The sequence below is a fragment of the Hipposideros armiger genome, unplaced genomic scaffold (genome assembly GCF_001890085.2).
Source record: "Hipposideros armiger isolate ML-2016 unplaced genomic scaffold, ASM189008v1 scaffold_177, whole genome shotgun sequence".
In the NCBI taxonomy this organism is placed as follows: domain Eukaryota; kingdom Metazoa; phylum Chordata; class Mammalia; order Chiroptera; family Hipposideridae; genus Hipposideros; species Hipposideros armiger.
Genome location: NW_017731527.1, coordinates 1,458,714 through 1,466,470, shown reverse-complemented (window position 1 = coordinate 1,466,470; position 7,757 = coordinate 1,458,714). Strand labels below are relative to the sequence as shown.

The window sequence follows — 7,757 nt, the reverse complement described above, 5'->3', positions numbered from 1 at the left end:
GGGGGGGGGCGAGACTGGCCTCAGGATCTTGCCAGCAGAGATCCTTCCCCACCCACCTCCTCTCGCACGCTTCTTCCCACCCCCAAACTACACATTAATTTGAATTGTAGGCCAATGTTTTCCAAAATGTTTTATGAAATGCTATTTTTGTGGATCTGTTACAGAGTAACAGCTCAGTCCTTTTACCGAAGCAGTAAAGAATTACAGATCAGCAAATGTCATGATATAGAGTAAGTAAAATTTATGAGGATACGTTCTAAGAGTAGAATGGGCCAAGTCAAGAAAGACAATGGAAAGGCAGGGTTTGGGGCTTGAGCTTTATATTGTTGGCTCTGGGCCAGCCCTGCGTGTGGCACGTAGACTTGGGTCATTTGATTGATGTGTGTAGGTTATATAACCCATTCCTTTCTGCGCATGTCCTTACCCATAATGCACACAGAAAAACCACTGAGTGGGGTTGGTGTGTGTTTGTGTGTGTGTGTGGGGGGGGGGTTGGTTAAAATCACAATGCTAATTTATTGTAACTATATTATAATGAGGTTAAGGTTAAACAAGGGTAAGTTTTAACATTCTGTTCAGGTATCAAAAAACATAATTCTAAATGGATTTAACTTCCCTCTTTTCAGGATGTTCTAACCACAGAATTAGTCCCTTGGGAGTTAGACCTGGGTAGTGCAAAGCACCAGTTACACTATGGCTCACCCATCCTATCACTCATGCCTTCCTTCTGCCTAACAGTTTCAGGGATAGGAGTGGATCTTAAGCACATGTAAAAACTTCTTTCAAGTGGTTGAGCCAGGTAATGCACACGTCTGAAGTAAACAATCATCAAAACTGGTATGCATAGTAAATGTATAGTAAACAGAGTCATTAAGGTTTGGGAAGACATTGAAACGAAAAACTTTCAAAAAGTCCCAAGCTAAACTACACTGTTAAATTGAATTACAAGAGAGGTTTAAATCTCAAAATAGAAAATAGTGTTACCATTACAGATCTTTTTACATCTAACAGAAAAGGGTTTAGTAACCAAATACATTTGGGCATCCTGAAGTGAAGCAGGTTTTTTGTTGTTGTCATTGTTGATTATTATTGTGTATTTATTTTTGCTTGTTCTTAACACATTCTCAGATCCTTTAATATGCTAATATATATTGCAAATATCCATAATAGAAAGTAGGATACAATATTTACCAAAATTTTTGCCCTTGAACTCCTCCACTTCTTTTATTAAAAAAAAAACAGTCTGACTAGTATTTCAATGAACCATTTCTGACAAATGCTTATATAAAAATATCAGAAATGATTTTCCTTGTATGCTTAGTATGTTGTTTTGTGGTAGCATCTATTTAGTGGTCTTTGTAGACTACACTATACACATGCAAATTTTCTAAGATGTGTTATAGCCTCACATGACTTTAAACTCTTTAAATTTAGTGACCTTACACCTCTGACTCTTTAGTGCTCAAAGTTTGTTAACATCAGTTTCTACTGCTTATTCTTAAATTCTGAAATATTTCTCTTTTGCCAACTCCTCTATTCCACTTTTTGACTTGATTGAACAAATTTCCAACCAAGACATCACAGTCAGTATTTCAATGCATCTCTTTCTTCTTACCCCCACTTTGACTTCATCAACGTAACCAATTGGAACTCCAGATTCAACTGCTTTTTATAATATGCTTATTACAATAAAATCTCTCAGTATGTGTTGACCTTCTATTCATCTTGCCGTGTGAATGTTTAAACATGTGTGAGTCACATAAGTAGCAAACTTATTTCACAATCACCCTGTACACAACTTCTCTAAGTACAAAGCTTTACTGAAAAATACCTCAACTATGCTAATAAGATTTACCACAAATTCCTGTTATATGTCCTCACTGAGCCTCCACTGCTACTTGCACATAACATATTCCATGCTTTCTTGATTCTGTTGAAGGTGCCTATCACACCTTGAAATTTTAAGAAAATGATCTTGTCTCCTCATTTGCAGAGAATCCCAAATCATTCTTCCTACATAATATCGTCTTCTAAGAATCAAACTTCTCTATGTGCCATGCCTAATCATCTACATATATTTTGCTTCTCATTGCTTGTTTTCTCCAGGAGTCTATTTCATCAGTATTTTATATTCATCTTTAACCTTGCTCAAAATCCTACTTCTTTTCCTTTAGCTTAAAATGTTCATAGGTCTACCATAATATAAATGACCACATTCCTGAAATTCATTTTTTCTCTTCCTCAGCTCCCAGACCACTTCTTTTACAGAAACTTAGCTTACATGAACAAAGTCCTTTTTTCAACATCTCTTCTCTCAATCAATTGTAATATTCCTGAAACATTCCTGAAACATTTTCTAAGCAGGAGATAGATTCCTTATCATCAAATTTGAAACCTTCTTTCAGGCCTTATTCTAATTGTGTCTAAAGATTGGTCCATTAGCTATTCTCTTCTTGTGTGACTTCTTCACTTGAACTTTGAGATTCTGTACTATCCACTTTTTCCTACCTGCCTGTGGCCTCTTATTCTCTGTCTCCTTTGCAGACTCAGATTCTCCTGTGAGTATTTTTTTACTCACCGTATGGAGATCTCGTCTATCCCCACAACTTCAGATCTCACCCCCTATGGCAGTGCTTCTCAGCCTTTGCTGAACATGGAAAGATTTAAAAATGATTGAAGACTACGTCCACGCCCCAATCATTCTGGTTTAATTGGCCTGGGCACAGCCTGGATATTGGGATATTTATAATCTTCTGAAACTCGTTACAGAGAACATCCAAGCCAAGGCTTAAGGCCACTGCTCTGTGGATTTTCTCTTAGTTATAGCAACTCATTTTAAAATTTATAACAATGCCTCAAAAGAGCAAATCAGAATCTTTCATCCTTTATCCATTCTTGATTGTATTAAGCCCCAATAATATTGTTTATTTTTTGTCATCTTCCTCAATCATAACCCAAATTTTCAAACACTTTCCTAGAGATGATATTGCTGAGCATCCTCATAACTTTCCTTCTATAATCCCAGCTGCACCTTCTCTTTAGTGCTTCATTGTCTCTTGCCTAAACTTTTATAGTAGCACCTATTCAATATGAACTTCCAGAATAATATTCCCAAGGCAGTTTTGATCATGTTGTTGACAATTTATCATCTATTCAAATTCAATACAAGCAAACACAGCATTTATTACATTTCTGCTCTGTTTCCTTTAGCCAGACTATACTCCTCAGGTCTTCTGCTTATTCATTCATCATTTTATTTCTCTGCTTATGATGGTATTTTGCTCTCTACTTATAACTTCCCAAGTCATTCAGAGTCCAAAATAAGCTCTTTGACATCATGCATTTGCTTATCCACTTTTTGTATCAGTTTTTAAAGTCTGTATGATTGAAATGACAATCCCTCTCAGAGTTGTGATTGAAATAAATTAACGATTGCCAATTCCTTAGCTAAATATAGATTCTCAAAGATATTAGGTTCCATTCCTAGCTGATTTTTCTTTCCATTTAAGCCTTCTTTAAACTTCTGTCATGTTACTTTTTATTATAGTCATCACTTAACTCTTTTATGGCTATATGTATTGCTTCCTTAATAAGCTCTGAGAGACTACACCCCTTTCTTGAATCATACTTCTTTTGTGTTCACCACAGTACTTAATATGCATTATATTCATTGTTGGCATCATCAAATATTTGTTCAGTGGATCTTGCTCAATAAATTATGAAATCTTCTGTTGAAGTACAACCCAAAATCTTGCAGGTTTAAATTGCGAAAGATTTTATGGGAGATACTAATATATAGATTTTTTTTTTAATCTACCTTTTGGTCTTTAAAAAGAAAGGAGGGGAAAAGAGGGGGAGAGAGAGAGAGAGAAAGAAAGAACTAATTTTTTTTGAAAACAAGATTTGTATACAGTTTAAGACGTGATACTGACATGAACAAGCCAGAAAACTAGTTCTAGTCTCTGCCTACAATGTTAATCACAGGTCTTGCTGTGAGGAAAATACTGCGATGTGCCTCAGTTTCAACATCTCTAAAATGTAGAGCCTTCACTTTTAACTCTTGTACATGTAAGTTAGGATTGCAGGATAATATCATACATGGAAATATGTTGAGACTTTGTACAGGTTCAAAGAGCTATATATGTGAAGTGAGATCATTGTTGTCTATATTGTGTAGGTGTATTTCTTCCCAGGTTTAGAATGTTTGATTGATTCTTATTTCTTCTTATTAGTCATGATTTTGTGTTTACATATCACTCACTATACATGATACGATCTACTCTTTCTTCCCTGCCTCTCTGCTGATGTATTACCTGAAGTTCAGACCTATCCAGGTTCATCTTCCTCACCCTTCCCTAGGGTTGTGTGCATCAAATTTCAGACTAACACCCAAGATATCTTTATTATAATTAGACTCCAGTAAACTCTCAATTATCTATGATAATGGATTACTGGGAGAGCCTGGATAAACAGTTTGGAGATTTTTCACCTTGAGTGACCTCTCTCCATGCTGTCCCTTGGGAGTGGCAGAAAGGTAAGGGCAAGGAAACAGGCAGGTTGACTGACACCTCACCGTGATTGAGGCTTCAGAGGGTAACTTCACAGAAAATTCTGGAATATCCCTGTCATTCTCCCCTTTTTGTCAGATAAAAAGACTGACAAAACTGAGGGCCTCTAGCAACAAACATTTGTTGAGTAAATGAATGCATGGGAGGATTTACGTGGTGTGTCTTCAGCAGAGGAAAGCTTTCTTCTTTCACTTTCATCACAAGCTTGGAGTAAATAAATGCATTCAAGGAAGAAAGGCTATGGTAGTGCAAACGCTTAACTAAGGAAGCTAAATTTAGCTGAGAGACATATCTGTCAGGTGTTCTATAAACTGTATTCAAAATATATTTCAATAGAGCAACAAACAACTGAGTGGCATTTAAAAATCAATGCTAAATATAGAATAATGCTTCCTTAAAGATTGCCAGATATTTATGATATTCAGCAACAATTCCTTTTCTGCCCCTTTGGAAACTCCAGCTGATTTTCCTGTAGTAGATACAGAAAAATGTAAACTGTGTGTTGAGGTAGGTGAGAAAGTACATGCCTTTTAATTGTGCAACTGGTTGTCAAATGAGTGATATAATTTGAATTCAATGAATATTCATTAAATACTTGTTGGTTCTAGGCATTTTTCTAATGACTAAGGATGAAAAGATAAACAAGATACTGCACCTGTCCGTTTGTTGCTTCTCTGGAGATGTTGGGTGAGTTAGAAAAGCTCTCGTTGGGATTACATGATACTTTTCTATCAGTTCTGTTGTTTTTTTCCAAAGAGAGAAATGACAGTAAGGAAAGCTGCAACTAAATTAAAATATTAAAATTAGAACATCAAGCGCTACATTAACACACAGATTGTGGGGAATCCACTTTCCTAGAGGCAACATGTGGAAAGAGAGAAAAGAATACTATATTGGGAGTTCAAAGGCCTGATTCTCAGTCCTAATTCCACAATAGGTAAAATTCCATAATTGTACCTATCTATAAAACTTTAGCAGTCTGGGACTCTCTTAATTCTTTTGTAACACAAGTGATTTGGACTACATAAACTCTTAAAGTCCTGTCAGGCCCCAGGTGCAATAAGACCATAAGAGAAAGACGGGACTTTCGAAAGATACATGGATGGCAAAAGTAATGGCACTTGGAGACATTGAATATAAGATATTGATTTGGTTTGAGGAGTCTAAGGGAATTCTGAGGACTTGAATTATGGATAATTGATGTCTAGGTAACAGTTTTAGAGAAGTTAGTTAACTTTGAACTTCCTAAAATTGCAGGCAACATGAGGAGAAAGCAGCAGCCAGGGTGATTCATATATTTGACAACTGAGTGCGGATTGCCTGGGAAAGCTATAACCTATTTTTTTTTCCTTCTTCCCCTGACTTGTATATTCTTGTTCTACCCATCTGGAAAAATTCCCCTGGCATTATGCATAAAAACTCATCACTCACTTAAGCATGGAGACAGCATACACACTTCAAGCCTCATTTAATTTGTATCTACAAGGAATGATGAATACTAAGCATGGGCTCTAATTATGATTCTAAGATAGTGGAGTAAAGCACAAAGTGGTGACCACCCATGATCCCAGCTAATGGTGGTATTAAATGCAATAAGGTGGAGACAGACTTACAGAGCCAGTTTCAGCTGAGCTTCCATGGTGACAGAGCCCTACACAAAATGCCGTAATAGTCTACTTAGAATGACACACCTCCGCATCAAGGCTTCAAGTATTTAACTCATTACATACTCCAATCCCATTACATATGGAAAGTTGCTTATTTATTTGTATGTGTATATTTGAATAATTTTAAGTCCAACATAAGCTGATAATTTTATCTTTTTGTAGTAATTTGGGAATTCTTCATTCTCAATCATTGTAGTTGATATGTACTATAATAGCCATGTAATTTCTTTTCCTATGGTATTTTTATCACTTGTATCACCAACATACTGATTGCTAAAACAATCTTTTCAAAATTGTAACATTAAGATATAGGTCAGATCTGATCTCTTCCCTGTTGTATCACGGTCATCATGTAATTCCTTACACACCAAATTCAGTCTCAGATGGCCTCCTCTCTAGCTCAACTAAAGTAAGGTAAAATTATAGGAAGATAGTCAGCAATCTCTTGCTTCTTTTGGAAATTGATATCTTGATTTTATCATACTTGATTTATCTGTTATAAAATGTTTGCTATAAAATAAAATGTACTATACATATAATAATGCCTATTTGCTCAATAGTTTTTTGAGATATTAAACTCTACACACTGTAACATGTTTAGCCAACAATTATATCACTTTATTTTTCTGTTTTAACAGGAGTATAGGGTTAAGTCTTCGCATTAAGAATCCCTAAATCATTCTGCATCATTTTTTGAGCATTAGCAATTATGACTAGTTCATATGTATAGAAAATACTGGTTTTCCAATCAAATATCTATGAACTTGATCTCTTTATTCTGAGAGAAATCTCAGAATATAAACAATTAGCACCTCTCTTCTGCTATAACTTGATTCCTTAACATAATTAAATTATATATTGCTGGAAATTAATTTTTCCTGAAAATCAGTCAGATGTTTTTGAAAAAGTCACTTGGTAACTAAGAGGTACTTTTCATGACACAAAGATTGTTCACGCCAACATCTCTTTAAAAATTCTGTGGTCTGTTCTGAGATGCTTGGCATTTTTACTGCCTTTAATTGCATCATCTGTTTGGTGAATAAGTAATCCCTTTAGAATGTGTTTTTTAACCAAATATAGTGCACCTTTATCTTATTAGGTTCTACAAATAACTTTTGGTTATTACCTCAAATTAAGTATAAACACATAGTCATTCTCCAAAGAAGAATACATGCATTGCTGGTAAAACTTGTATTATATCTCATTTTATAGCTATTTGTGTCCTTTTTCTTCCACACATGAATTTTTAATTTCAATGATGGATTGTAGTAAAATATGTTAAGTGAATTTTTATGATGTAGTACAAATTCTATAAATACCCAGCCAAAATGGTAATGGGATGAAGAGATAGACATTCTAAATAATCCCACGACACTGGCCATAAACATTAGAGCATAACTTACACTACAACCTGGTGAGCATTTACCATATTTCCCCATGTATAAGACGCACCTTAATTTTGGGACCCAAAATTTGAAAAAAAAATGTATTACATAAAGTTATTGAACTCAAGTTTTATTCA

The 7,757-nt window shown here is 35.2% G+C and overlaps 1 pseudogene; it reads right to left on the bottom strand.

The window, feature by feature from the left end:
- Positions 1-428, bottom strand: part of LOC109387989 (AP-3 complex subunit sigma-1 pseudogene) — a 1,082-nt pseudogene extending 654 nt beyond the window's left edge.
- Between the last annotated feature and the right edge of the window lie 7,329 nt (positions 429-7,757).